The following is a 15,557-nucleotide window of genomic DNA, read 5'->3' as shown; positions in this document are numbered from 1 at the left end:
CAAGAGTTCATGAGAAAAACTACTGGAACTAACAGAAAGATTCAGCAGAATAGCAAGATACAAGATAAATATAGAAAGATCAGTTAGATTCCTATACATCAATAAAGAGAATGATGAAGAGGAAATCAGGAAAACAATATCATTTATAAAAAAATGATGAATGAATAGTCCCTAAAAAGTAAAATAGTTAAGAATAAACCTAACCAGGGTGTACAAGACCTATACAAAGAAAACTACAAAACACTAAATGCAAGAAACCAAAAAAGATCTACATAAATGGAAAAACATACCATGCTCATGAATAAGTAGACTCAACATGGTGAAAATGACAATTCTACCCAAAGCAACCTACAAAGACAATGGCATACTGCCTAGTCCAAATATCAACAACATTCCCTAAAGAGATGGCAAAAAAAAATTATTAACTTTATACGAAAAGGGGAGGGGCCCTGGATAAGTAAAACCTTATTGAAGAAGGAGAATAAAGTAGGAGGACTTGCACTACCTGACCTTGGAGTTACTATACAGCTACGGTAGTCAAAACAGCTTGGTACTGGTACAATGACAGATACGTTGACCAATGGAACAGAAAACAGAACCCAGATCTAAGTCCATCCACCTATAGACACCTGATCTTCGACAAGGGCCCAAAGTCCATCAAATGAGGAAAAGACAGCCTTTTTAACAATTGATGCTGGCAAAATTGGATGTCCATCTGCAACAAAATGAAACAGGACCCATACCTCACACCGTACACAAAAACTAATTCAACAGATCAAAGACCTAAATATAAAACCAAAAACTATAAATAAAGATGATAGAAGAAAATACAGGATCAACGCAGGAGACCCTAATACAAAGCATTAACAGAATATAAACCATAACTAACAACAACAAACTCCAGAAGATAAGCTAGATAACTAGAAACATAAAAATTAAACACTTAATGCTCATCAAAAGACTTCACCAAAAGAGTAAAAAGAGAATCTACAGACTGGGGAAAAAATTTTTGACTATTACAAATCCGACTAAGGTCTAATCTCTAAAATCTACAGGAAAATCCAACACCTTTACAACAAAAAACACAAAAAATTCAATTAAAAAATGGGCAAAGGAAATGAACAGATACTTCACCAAAGAACACATTTAGGCAGCTAACAGACACATGGGAAAATGCTCCCAATCACTAGCCATTAAAGAAATGCAAATCAAAACCACAGTGAGATACCATCTCACCCCAGCATTACTGGCACAAATCAAAAACAGAAAATAACAAATGTTGGAGAGGCTGGGGGGAGATTGAAACTCTTATGCACTGCTGGTGGGAATGCAAAATGTTACAACCATTTTGGAAAATAATATGGCCCTTCCTTAGAAAGCTAGAAATAGAAATACTACCCCCAAAACCCAAACCAAACCCACTTCCGTCGAGTCGATTCCAACTCATAGCAATCCTATAGGACAGAGTAAAACTGCCCAATAGAGTTTCCAAGGAGCGCCTGGTGGATTCAAACTGCCAACCTTTTGGCTAGCAGCCATAGCATTTAACCACTGTGCCACCAGGGTTCCCAGAAATACCACATGATCCAACAATTCAACCCATAGGAATGTATCTTAGAGAAAGAAGAGCCATCACAGGAATAGACATATGCACACATTGCAGCATTGTTCACAACAGCAAAAAGATGGAAACAACCTAGATGCCCATCGACAGATGAATAGATGAATAAACTGTGGTACATACACACAATGGAGTACTATGCAACAAAAAGAATAATGATGAATCTGCAAAGCATCTCAGAACATGGATGAATCTGGAGGGCATTATGCTGAGTGAAATAAGTCAGTCACTAATATTGTATAAGAAATTGTATGAGACCACTACTATAAAAACTCATGAAAAGGTTTACACACAAAAAGAAACAATCTTTGATGGTTACGAGAGAGTGGAGGGGTGGGGGTGGAAAAACACTAAATAGATAAGTGGTAACTTTGGTGAAGGGTAAGACAGTACACAATTCTGGGGGAGCCAACACAACTTGTTCAGGGTAAGGTCATAGAAGCTCCATGGAAAAATTGAAACTCCCTGAGGGACCAAATTACTGGGCAGAGGGCAGTGGGGACCATAGTCTTAGCGAACACCTAGCTGAATTGGCATAACATAGTTTATAAAGAAAATGTTCCACATTCTACTTCGGTGTGTAGTGTCTGGGGTCTTAAAAGTCTGTGAGCAGCCATCTAAGATACTCCACTGTTCTCACACCTTCAGGGGCAGGGGAAAATGAAGACAACTAAAGACACAAGGGAAAGATTAGTCGGAAGGACTAATGGACCATAACTACCATGGGCTCCACTAGACTGAGTCCAGTACAACTAGATGGTACCTGGCTACCACCACTGACTGCTCTGACTGGGATCACAACAGAAGGTCCTGGACAGAGCTGGAGAAAAACGTAGAACAAAATCCTAACTCACAAAAAAGACTAGACTTACTGGCCTGATAGAGAACGGAGAAACCCGAGAATATGGCCCCCGGACACCCTTTTAGCTCAGTAATGAAGTCACTCCAGAGGTTCACCTTTTACCCCAAAATTAGGCAGACCCATGGGACAAAACGAGACTAAAGGGGCACACCAGCCCAGGGGCAAGGACTAGAAGGCAGGGGAGGACAGGAAACCTGAAAATAGGGAACCCAAGGCCAAGAAAGGGGAGTACTGCCATAGCATAGAATTGTTAACCAGTGTTATAAAACAATATATGCACTAACTGTTTAATGAGAAGCTAGCTTGTTCTGTAAACCATCTAAAGTATATTAAAAAAAAAAAAGTCAAAAGACACATTGCATTGGGCAAATCTGCTGCAAAAGATCTCCTTAAAGTGTTGAAAAGCGAAGATGTCACCTTGAAGTCTAAGGTGCACCTGACCCAAACCATGGTGTTTTCTATCGCCTCAAATGCATGCCAAAGGTGAATGATGAATAAGGAGACTGAAGAAAAATCAATCCCTTTGAATTGTTGTGTTGGTGAAGACTATTGAATATACCATGGACTGTCAAAAGGATGAACAAATCTGCCTTGGAAAAAGTACAACACAAATGCTCCTTAGAAGCAAGGATGGAGAGACTATGTCTCACATCCTTTGGACATGTTATCAGGAGGGATCAGTCCCTCCAGAAGGACATCATGCTCAATAAAGTAGGAATTCAGCCAAGGAGAGGAAGACCCTCAGCGAGATAGATTGGCACAGTGGCTACAACAGTGGGCTCAAGCACAGCAACAATTGTGGGGATGACGCAGGAATAGGCAGTGTTTTGTTGTACATAGGGTTGTTGTGAGCTGGAACCTACTAGACAGCATGTAACAACAACAACAAAGGTACACAAGCACTGTATAAATTTTTCAACATTCTTTTTCTGTACTCCATTCTCAGCAATAGCCAATTTGGCAAACATAGATCACTCAGCACATTGATCTCAGTTTAATAATTTTAAATTTATGGTGATCCTTTCCCTTTAAAAAGGTACTTCTTAATTGGCCAGACACAAATGAGGCAACAAGTGTAAGAAAGTGAAGTTGGGCATCTCAGGACAATTTCATGGGAAGGATGATTTTAGAAGAAATGAAAGGAAAAAAAAGAAAGAAAACCAGGGTTGTATATTTTCATGATGCTATTTTCAGTATGTATTTCCCATAGATGCATCTTAAGCACTTTGGAGCTATGCCAACCAGGGTGCAACGTAGATATAAGTCAATATCATTACAACACAGGCACTTAACAGGAAGATATGACTGATGCAATACACCGGCTAGCTTGAGAAGACAGCACGCCAGCTCTGGGGAAACAAGTTTCCAATAGCCCATTTCTATTCCTTTTCACTTTGTCCTTGATTTATTGCCTTTGCCCAGCTCCAACATGACAAAGGCTTCAGCTTTCAGCACAAAATGATATTCCAGACTCCACTAAGTATATTTGTTAGACAAGGGCAACCAACAAAATTAAACTGCTGCCACAAAGACGGCTGTTACTTAATGCTGGAGAGAGATTACAGGGAATTATTACTTTATCAAAAAATAGTTCAGCTGTGAAACCAGTGCTTATTTCTCCCGCACCTTTGGCTGTGTGCTAATTTATCTCCCACCTTGCTCAGATTTAGTCTTTCATTGCCAATTTATTGAAAACCCTGACAAGCACTGGTGGCCTATGTTACAATATACCTCAGCTTACTTAGTTATTGCTACGGAGAGCTGGAAATCAGGAACTTGGAAGGGGAATTACATGTGCTATGTCTTTGATTTTTATTGTTGTGCTTTTCATTTGAGCTATCTATCAGGTGCTTCATTTTTAACCTCACTTGTCTTTTTAGAGGTTTCACCTGAGAACGAAAAGAATGGGCTAGACTAAGGCAACACAAACTACAAAAAATAAGTGTTAACATTATGGAGATCATAATTTGGTCCCATTTGCTTCCTGTCTTTTTTTTATATGTATACAATTTATTTTATTTTGTTGCTGCTCTTGAGAATAAACACAGCAAAACATATACCAATTCAATACCCTGGAGAAATAAGAGTCTTTATACGAACAGATATATGCACACCCATGTTCATTGTAGCACTGTTTACAATAGCAAAAAGATGGAAGCAACCAAGATGCCCTTCAACAGATGAATGGGTAAATAAATTATGGTATATTCACACACTGGAATAAAGAATAAAGAACAATGATGAATCTGTGAAACATTTTATAACATGGAGGAATCTGAAATGCATTATGCTGAGTGAAATTAGTCAGTTGCAAAAGGACAAATATCATATGACACCACTATTTTAAGAACTCAAGAAATAGTTTAAACACAGAAAATATACTCTTGATGGTTACGAGGGTGGGGAGGTAGAGAGGGAGAACGGTATTCACTAATTAGATAGTACACAAGAACTATTTTAGGTGAAGGAAAAGACAACACACAATACAGGAAAGGTCAGCACAATTGGACTAAACCAAAAACAAAGAAGTTTCCTGGATAAACTGAACCCTTGGAAGGCCAGAATAGCAGGGGTGGGGGTCTGGGGACCATGGTTTTAGGGGACAATCGGCATAACAAAATGTATTAAGAAAACATTCTGCATCCCACTTTGGCGAGTGGCGTATGGGGTCTTAAACTCTGTAAGCGGCCATCTAAAATGCATCGTCTCAATCCACCTGGAGCAAAGGAGAATGAAGAACACCAAAGACACAAGGTAATTATGACCCCAAGACAGAAAGGGCCACATAAGAGGCTACATAAGCCTGAGACCAGAAGAAATAGATGGTGCCCTGCTATAACTGATGATTGTCCTGACAGAGAACCCAAAAGAGAATCCCTGAAGGAGCAGGACAGCAGTGGGATGCAGACCTCAAATTGTCATAAAAAGACCAGGTTTAATGGTCTGACTGAGAATGGAAGGACTTTGGGGGTCATGGTCCCCCGACCTTCTGTCAGCCCAAGACTGGAACCATTCCCAAAGCCAACTCTTCAGACAGGGATTGGACTGGACTATAAAATAGAAAATGATACTGGTGAGGAGTGAGCTTCCTGGATCAAGCAGACACATGAGACTATATGGGCAGCTCCTGTCTGGAGGGGAGATGAGAAGACAGAGGAGGACAGCAGCTGGCTGAATAGACATGGGGAATATAGGGTGGAGAGCACTGTGCTGTCTTCTTAGGGGGAGAGTAACGGAGTACAGAGCCAGGTGTATACAAATTTTTGTATGAGGGACTGACTCGATTTGTAAACTTTCACTTAAAGCACAATAAAAATAAAATAGAAAAAAAAGTAGAGGATAAGATACTCCATTTCCATTATCATCTACGACTTCCTAAGGTTGTCCCCTCATTTTAGCTTCATGATTTTAAGTAAGGTTGTTATCCAATTTAATTTCTTCTCCTTGATTCTTAAGTGTGCTTTAGTGCACCATGAAGAGGTGACAGCGAACTCTCTTAAAGATGAACTATTAGAATATGCTTGTAAAAAGGACTTTATGTTTAAAAAAAAAAAATACCCTGTTGGTAAAAGAAGCTCTTAAGCAATTCCACTAGGAAAAGTTGTCTACAGTGATGGGGTGTTAGTGCAAATACTGGGCACTGCACGGTGCTAGGCCTATGTAGCATTAGCATCAGAGTGGAGATAAGTTAACAGAGAGTGTGGCAGCTCCTGCAGTCTGTTGCTAAGGAAGCCCAGCAAGAGGGCACTTAGCATAGTTTTTTGGAGGGAACCAGGAACGCTTCTCAGAGGAAGTGGCATTAAACTCCGAGTTGAAGAAATAAGAGTTTGCCAGCACAGAAGGAAAGGAGAGGACATTTTAAGGAGAGGACATTTTAAGCAGAGGCAATGAAGTGTGCCAAGACCTAGGGGTAAGTGAGAACAGGATGCATTCAACTAACTGCACTAAATTCAATATGGGTAGAGGGTACAGTGGAGTGTGGGAATAATAAGGATTGAAACTTCATAGGAAAGCGTGAGCCTGAGACAGGCAAGTTTTGAAATTGGCCTGAGGGCATTGGGAGCTATCAGAAAATGAGTGGCGTGAATACATTTGAATTTTTAGAAGATCACCCTTGTTGAGAATAGAGAATGAATTAAAAGGGCACAGACCTGGAAGTTGGAAGATGTATTTGGACACGGCTGCGATAATCTGATTCTGAGATTAGGGAAAGCAGAGCAAAGATAGCCATGGTGGGAGTGCGAAGAATTGGATAGATAGAAGAGAGTCTGAGGATGCAGAGTCAATAAAATAAAATAAAAGTAAATTCAATAAATCTTGGTGATTGATGGACTCTGGAAGGGTGAGAAAGAGGAAGGCATGTAGGACACTTGTTTCAGAGTTGGGTGTTTGGGTGAATGTGGAGCATTGCAGGGGGTGGGCCGTGGAGTGTGAGTCACATCGAGTTTGAGGGGCCTATGGGACAGCCAGGAGTTTCTGGGTAGTGCAGTTAACACACTTGGCTGCCAGTTGAAAGGCTGGAGGTTCATGTCCACCCAGAAGTAACTCATAAGAATGGCCTGATGACCTACTTCTGAATAATCAGCCGCTGAACACTCTCTGGAGCATACTTCTACTCTGAGACTCAGGAAATCGCCAGGAGTCAGAATGGACTTGACAGCAACTGGGTTACAGGTTATGAGACAGCTAAGTAAAGTTTCTCCCTTAGGCAGTCGGAATAATTCTAAATTGAAATGTGCTAGGCACATAGATGTGAAGTTCTTTAGCATATAGTCACTAGTTGAATTCATGAGACTGAATGAGATATCTCAGTGAGATGTATCCATCCTTCAAAAAAAGCTAGAACTGCCATGAGAAAGCCAATATCTAGGGGACAGGCTTAGGATGTGCTATCCACACAGCACATTGAGAACATGAGGCCAACAGTGTGACATGTTCCAGCAAGCTCATGGAAGTTAAACAAGCTCGTGAGCAGCCCTAATGTAAGGCCCATGCGTCAAGGAACTTCAACTGCCTTTTAACAACCATGTGAGAGAGCTTGGGAGCCTATGATCCATCTCCTTCAGATGACTGCAGCCAAGCCAAAAGCTCATGAAAGACCATGAGCCAGAATCACCCAGTTAACTGCTCCAATTTCTGACTACTCTAAGGGCTGTGTAAGGAGATAAACGTGTGTTGCTGTTTTTTAAATCTTTTTATGTTGTTGAGGTTGATGTTGTTTTAAGTGCTGAATTTGGGGGTAAGTTTTTACACAGCATTAGATATCTAATATCCACATATTTCAGGAGCTTCCGTATAAACGTGCTTAGGAAATCTTTAGACAATGATGTCAGATACCATGTGCGCTTTTATGCATAAAATCAAATTGCTTTATATCCCTCCATCAGACATGACTGTTAATTTGACCAGACATATAATTCAAGTTTGAAAAGCATTTTCCCTAAGAACTTTGAAAGTGTTCTTCCATTATGTTCTAACATCCAGTGTTGCTGTCAAAAAATTTGTGTTGGTCTGAGTCTGACCTTTTGATTTTAGGAGCCTTAGGATTTTGCCTTTGCCTTGCAATTTTGAGATGTCATGCCTTAGCGTCTGTCTCTTTTTTGTTTACTGTGCTGGGTAGTGGTGGAAACTTTTATATCTTTTATTTTGTATAATATTTTCAATTGTATGTTTGCTAATGTCCCGTCTCAACTATTCTCTTTTTTCTGCAAATTCTATTGGATACTGGGCATCCTGTTTTGACCATCTTTTTTTTTTCTTTTCCATTCGCATGTTTTGTTCAATTTTCTGAGAGATTTCTCAGATGTTATCTTCCAATTTTCTAAATATCCTTTTAATTCCCTCTACTACATTCCCAAGAGTTCTTTCCTATTGTTAAGACAGTTCTGCTTTATAGTATCTTGCCCTTATTTCACATATTTAAGAAACATAAATATATTTATGAAACATATATATAAGATTCTTTGTTTGTTCTACCCCCTAACTTATTCCTGTATTCTCCAAAAACCTTTCCTTGTTTGTTGTTTTGTTTTCGTCTTTCGCCTCGAAGGTTTTAGGAAAATAAACTATGACTTTGATACCTATTCACACTTAGGAGTGGGCCACTCAACATTTCATGGAAGCTTCCAGAGGTATGGGCTGTGTTTGACAACAATAGGCTTCATTGTTAAGATGGATAAGATGTCTTTTTCAATGGGGACATCACTAAAATTCTAGTTATTGCATTTCTTTTCTATAAAGCTGTTCAGTTTCTCTGTAGAAAAACCCTCACAGTTTCTGACTATAAGAGCTCTGGGGACAAGGCAGAAATATAAGACTAGGGGTCCCACAGATCAGTATGAAGAATGTTGCTTCATTTCTGCCTTTGGTCACATCTATCAACCTTACCCTGAATTGTGGATACTCTTTGGTTCAATTTCTATTAGATAGAGGGTAAGCCTCTGGTCTCCTGCGTGGAGGTGGAAAGGAACTTGTTTATGAAGAGTGGGCCTTGAGTAAACTAGCTTCTTATACAAACTTCACCCAATTCCTTCCAACCTTTATGCATCAGCATAGCCTCTGTGGTGTATGGCCGGTTCTGAGCCTCTCCATTAACACTTCTTTGGCAGAGACTAGTCAGACACAGATTTCTTTCCCCCTCTGGTGTCCAATTTCCAGATATATACTGATATTTTCCACCCGTCCTAATCTCTCTTTTCTTTTAGTCTCTTTGAATTCCTATATTTAAAACAACAAAAAAAATTACATTGTTTTACTGTTACTTTGAAGGAGTTGGAGAGCAGATAAATTCATGCATTCATTCTCTACAGTAAAATAAGAATGCATTTAATATACATGATTTTTCTGAACCAAACGCATTCTCCTGACACTAATGTATATACATATTAATATACGTATTTTATTACTTGTTCTCAATGATGCCCTTCTCCTTGAATTAACAATCAATGTCTATGGAAGCAGCAGTCAAGAAATCAAGCCACGAATTGCATCAGGCAAACCTGCTGTAAAAGACATCTTTAAAAGTTTAAAAATTAAAGTCATCACTTTGATGACTAAAGTGTACCTGACCTAAGCCATGGTCTTTTGAATTTCCTCATATGTATGAGAAAGGTGGACAATGAAATAAGAAAAAAGAACTGATGAATTCTAACTGTGGTGTTGGCAAAGAATATTAACTATATCACGGTCAGTCAGAAGAACAAACAGTTTTGGAAGAAATACAACCAGAATGTTCCTTAGAAGTGAGGATGGCAAGACTTTGGCTTGCTTACTTTGGACATGCCATCAGGAAATACTAATTGCTGGAAATACTAACTACACCATGCGTGGTAGACAGTCAGTGAGAATGAGGGAAACCCTCCAACAGATAAATTGACACAATGGCTGCAAAAATGGACTCAAACATGCTGACAATCTTGAAGACGGCACAGAATCAGTCAATGTTTTTTCTGTTATACATAAGGTCAACCTGAGTCGAAGCTGCCTCGAAGGCCACTAACAACAACAAAGCAATGCATGGTGGGAACTGCGGGAAGTGAATGCGATACTACTGACAGAGCACATAACCTAGGTGAAAGCTACACCAAAACTCAGGGATAAAACAGCAAGTTCCGTGGGAGAAATAAAGACAGCACAATGAGAGGTCAGAGGACAGAGTTTACTGTTTAAAACGTGAGAACAGGGTTTGATTTCCAGCTCCACTTTGCTATGCCTTCTTGGACAAGTCATTTAACCTCACTGTGCATGTAAAATGAGAAATATTAGTACCAAATTCACAGACATAATGTGAGAATTAAATGAATTAGTGTACGCAGAATGCTAACATTGCATCTCAGTAGATATTGAGCGCATACCTATTAGCTCTTATTAACTATTTTCTGCCTGGGGGTATCAAGAATGTTTCACGTGGGTAGTGGTAGGAATTTGAACTGGACTCTTAAGATGAAGGACTATTCACCATCTCTTCACTTGAGCATTAGAATAGGGGATACAATTTCCAGAGCCCTCATTTCAAAAGGCCAAGATACTTACTAAAGTCAAAATGTATCTTCAATAACTTTGAATTAAAAGAAATAATGAGTTTTTTTGTGACAGCTTTGCCACAAGAACACTGGTATGGGTGAAAATTATGGCAAAATCTAAGCTAAAATGAAACCGGGAAAGACCTTATCAACATTGCTGTCATTGGACAAGTTCAGGCACTGACTTAGATTCGGGCAAGTTCACCACTACTGGTCACCTGATCTACAAATGTGCTGAGATCACAAAAGAACTATCGAAAAATTTGAGAAGGAAGCTGCTAAAATGGGAAAGGGCTCCTTCAAGTATGCATGGGTCTTGTATAAACTGAAAGCTGAATGTGAGGCATCACCATTGATATCTCCCTGTGGAAATTTGAGACCAGCAAGTACTATGTGACCATCATTAATGTCCCAGGATGCAGAAACTTTATCAAAAACATGATTACAGGACCATCACAGGCTGACTGTGCCATCTTGATTGTTGCTGCTGGTATTGGTAAATTTAAAGTCAGTATATCCAAGAATGGGCAGACGCATGAGCATACCCCCCTGGCTTACCCACTGGGTGTGAAACAACTAATTGTTGGTGTTAACAAAATGGATTCTTCTGAGCCACCCTACAGCCAGAGGAGGTATGAGGAAATTGTTAAGGAATTCAGCGCCTACATTAAGAAAATTGGCTACAACCCTAACACATTAGCATTTGTACCAGTTTCTGGTTGAAATAGTGGCAACATGCTGGAACCAAGAGCTGACATGACTTGGTTTAAGGGATGGAAAGTCACCTGTAAGGATGGCAATGCCAGTGGGACCATGCTGCTTGAAGCTCTGGATTGCATCCTGCCACCAACTCATCAAACTGACAAGCCCCTGCATCTGCCACTTCAGGGTGTCTACAAAATTGTTGGTATTGGTACTGTCCCTGCAGGCAGAGTGGAGACTGGTGTTCTTAAGCCAGGCATGGTGGTCACCTTTGCTCCAGTCAATGTCACCACTGAAGTAAAGTCTATTGAGATGCACCATCAAGCTTCAAGTGAAGATCTGCCTGCAGACAATGTAGGCTTCAATGTCAAGAATGACTCTGTCAAAGATGTTCATTTTGGCGATGTGGCTGGTGACAGCAGAAATGACCCACAAATAGAAGCAGCTCGTGTCACTGCTCAAGTGATCATCCTGAACCATCCAGGCCAAATCAGTGCCGCCTATGCAACTGAGCTGGACTGTCACACGGCTCACACTGCTTGCAAGTTCGCTAAGCTCAAAGAGAAGATTGATCACTGTTATGGTAAGAAGCTGGGGGATGGCCCCAAATTTGTGAAGTCTGGTAATGCCATCATTGACATCACTCCTGGCAAGCCCGTGTGTGTTGAGAGCTTCTCTGACTATCCTCCTCTGGGTTGTTTTGCTGTTCACAATATGAGGCAGACAGTTGCTATTGGGTGTCATCAAGGCAGTGGACAAAAAGGCTGCTGGAGCTGGCGAGGTCACCAAGTCTGCTCAGAAAGCTCAGAAGCCTAAATGAAAATTATGTATAACACCTGCCACACCAGTCATAATCAGTGTTGTGCGAGTGATCTCAGAACTGTTTGTCTCAATTGGCCATTTAAGTTTAATACTAAAAGATTGGCTACTGATAACACCATAAAACTGTCAGAAGGAAAGGAATGTTTTGCAGACCATCTCTTTTTCTGTGTGACAGTTTTAAGTGATTGGTTTTTAAAAGAGTACTTCTTAAATGGAAACAACTTGACCAAAAATCTGTCACAGAATTTTGAGACTCATTAAAACAAAGGTTAATGAGAATATAAAGAAATAATGACAACTCAAGGCTGATCCTTGCTGCACAAAAGGTAATTAGCCTCACTGAGATCTGAACAAGCCCCAAGTTTGGACTTCCTGCTGACTTGGTTTCACATCTTAAGATACAAGTATTTACAGGTCAAGTGCTCTAAGAAGAATAAAAACATGTCTTTTCTCTAAGAAAAAAAAAACTTCACAGGGATTTCAACTACTCTCCTAATCCTTAAGCCTCTAATTAGAGTTCTAGTCCAAAAGCAAAACATCCAACCCTCCCCTTCTCTCTACCCCTGGCTTAAAAGAAAAAAAATCAAGGTGTCTCAGTATCCAGCCAGCACTTTGGCCTGTTTTGCAACAACCCCTCTTTGTATTTATCCCATATCTTTGATCTGACTCTTCCAAACACTTTACAAACAGGATCTCATTAATCCCCAGCTGCGCGACTGCGAGACCCTTGACCAAAACAATTATCCCAAATTCACAGATGAAGAAACCAAGGCACAGTGTGCCCTCTCATTCTCTTTTTACAAACAATGAAGCATTGTAAGAACAGATAATAATTCTCACACTGCAGCTGAAAGCAAACAGTCTCACTGCAAAAGTAAATAGTTGCTCAAATCTTGGAAAATGTCTGAAGAGCTGTTTAAACTGGGAATGCACAAAGTGAGAGGACCCAGAAGGTAGTCAGAAAATAAAGTCATAGAACACTACTTCCACAGAGACACACTGCCCAAACCATCCCTGTCTCTTCCATACAGGATACAGGTGACAGAATGAAATGTCAGGAAGAATATATTTAAGAACTATCCCTCAAACTAGTAATGCAATGAATATGTTACTGAAGATCTTCACTATGGAATCCCTGGATTGGGCAAGTGTTTAAGGTGCTCTGCTGCTAACTGAAAGTCTGGACGTTTGAGTCCCCCCAGAGGCACCTGGGAGAAAGACTTGGAGAACTACTTCTGAAAACAGCCATCGAAAACTCTATGGAGCACAACTCTACGTTGACATACACAGGGCCACCAGGAGTTGGAATCAGCTCAATGGCAACTGTTTGTGTTTTTATTTTTATTTTTGTCTTAGTTAAGAATCTTTTGTGATGCCCCAAGGGGAGCTGTCCTCTCTCCCCTCTGCACCACCTCTGTGCTCCTGTAAATACTTCTTATCCTACCTGCGAGGCTTTCCACACTCACTTGGTACATACCTGTTTCTCCTACTAGATTCTAAAATATATAACTCAATCCAAGAATGCTCAAAGGCCAACTATCTGCTAGGCATTCTGCTACATGCTGACTTAAAAAGATGAATTGTATACGACTCCTACCCTCAAGAGTCACCCAGAAACCAGCTATACATGTTCAGCCTTCGATTATGAACACATAGGAAAACATCTAGCATGTGGTAGGTGTTAAATAGGTAGTTTGAGTTATTTGTTTATTTTGTTATTTGTGTTAGCCTTATTTTCATACTAATCTCTGATTTCTGTACTAGCTTTGTGCCCTGGGGCTTGGTGAAGTAGCGGCAGCTGCTGCTCTCCCTGTTTTGGTCTTCCTTGGTGCTGACTCAGACTGCCCAGCTAGGCCCACAGCCAGAGCAGGTGAGGTTGAGGTAGGAGTTTCCCCAGAACTTGATTATGCTTTCCCCTGCGTCTTGCCAAGCCTGGCCTTGTCATGACCAGAGCTCTTCATTAGTCTTAGCCCTGCCCGTGCACCCTGCCTGTTGAATCGGTGTCTAGTCCTCTCTCTCACTGTCTCTCAGTCTTTTTAAGAAACATCAGAAAAATTCCTATAAGGCCTGTGTCAGAGGGCATCTGAGAAAGGTCATTCTTAAATGTATTCATTTACATGCTTTTGTGGATCAAAATCTGCTGCCTGTTCTTAGGGCCAGTAGCCAGCGTGCCAGGGTGGACACCTCAGCCTGACCTTTCTCCTTCCTTACAGTGAGTTCCCACTATGAAGAGCTCTGCCTCCAGGCATGGAACAGCTTTCAGTTCCCCTAGTACTGAATCTTAATTCCTGATGTCCTGAACCCTGGCCTGCAGAGTCTTGCTCTGATAACCCAGGTATGCAAATAATTCATATTATTGTTATTATTATTATCAAAAAGAAAATAAAATATGTTTTGTGCTTTACAGACTACAATGCACAGCCACTTGCAAGATTTCATTTGGTCTTCAATGACTTAAGACCACACCACAAAATAAGGCACCCATCAAGCTAGGAGAAAACAGAAATACTGTCTGGATCCAGTTTGCTACATATTAAAGGTGTCTGCAAAATACATGTTAAATTTCTGGCCCTTGTGTTTGTGCGTGTGATTGTGGTGCAGTGAATTACTTAATATGGCCTTCCTAGCCATAGTGTTTGTAACGCCCATCAAATGACTGGCTGGGACTATGCAAATGAGGTGTACGGAAGCTTAAGGAGAGGATTTGTCAGATTTGCCATTCTGCTAGGCTTAAAGGAAGACTCTGAGAAAGAGAGTAGGAGCTGGAATATGGAAGACAGTGAGGGAGATCTGTAACACCAGAGACAGCAAGAAGCAGCTGCAGAGAAATGGCAACAGCAGAATCGGGAGACTGCGGGAGACCATGAGAGAATGGAAGGAGATGGACACAATGGTGGGCTTCCTGTCCACAGAGCAAGAAAGCTGAACGCCTTTGGGCAGGAGGCTTGCTGGTGGAGTAGGGTGTCTCTGGGAACTTGGTGTAGCTAAGTGTGCTGACCCACGGAACTAAAGCTGAGCACCTTCGGGCTGAGGCTTACTAGTGGAGTAGGGAGCCTCTGGGCACTTATTGGCAGAGTTGAAAGAGCTTTGTAACACTTGTGCCTGAGCAGAGAGGAGGATGAGGGGCCAGAGAGAGGCATGCCTGTGGGCACAGCTGAGAAGAGGATGTCCTGACTGAAGAACTGTATCCTGAGAATTGTAACCTGTTACTTCCCTAATAAGTGCTATAATAGTGTATATTCTCTGTGAGTTCCGTGTGGCCATTGCAATGGATTATGGAACTCAGTAGAGAAGTAAAATGCACCATGGGAGGGACAGATGGTGTCAGAATTTGTGAAAAGTGCTGGTGAGAGGAGGTATATCTGACTTCCACCTCAGAAGAATCAGCCTTGAGCTGTTGATATTGACTCTCTTTCTGCCTTGTGAAGTTAGAGGGGTTCAGATGCCACCCCATGCCATTTTTACAGTGATCTGGGTTGGAAATACATGTTTTCTTTTATGTTAATAAAGGCATACCAGAATTGGGTGG

General features: G+C 40.8%; 1 protein-coding gene and 1 pseudogene across 1 annotated transcript in view; one reads left to right on the top strand and one right to left on the bottom strand.

The window, feature by feature from the left end:
* The window catches only part of CNTNAP5 (contactin associated protein family member 5), a 1,201,383-nt gene that overhangs the window by 119,878 nt on the left and 1,065,948 nt on the right, over positions 1-15,557 (bottom strand). The gene's annotated exons all lie outside the window — the stretch shown is intronic.
* Positions 9,805-12,026, top strand: LOC126078445 (elongation factor 1-alpha 1-like; annotated as a pseudogene).

The sequence above is a fragment of the Elephas maximus genome, chromosome 6 (genome assembly GCF_024166365.1).
Source record: "Elephas maximus indicus isolate mEleMax1 chromosome 6, mEleMax1 primary haplotype, whole genome shotgun sequence".
Taxonomy (NCBI): Eukaryota; Metazoa; Chordata; class Mammalia; order Proboscidea; family Elephantidae; genus Elephas; species Elephas maximus.
The sequence above is the reverse complement of the archived record's forward strand: the minus strand, read 5'-3'. Positions and strand labels throughout refer to the sequence as shown.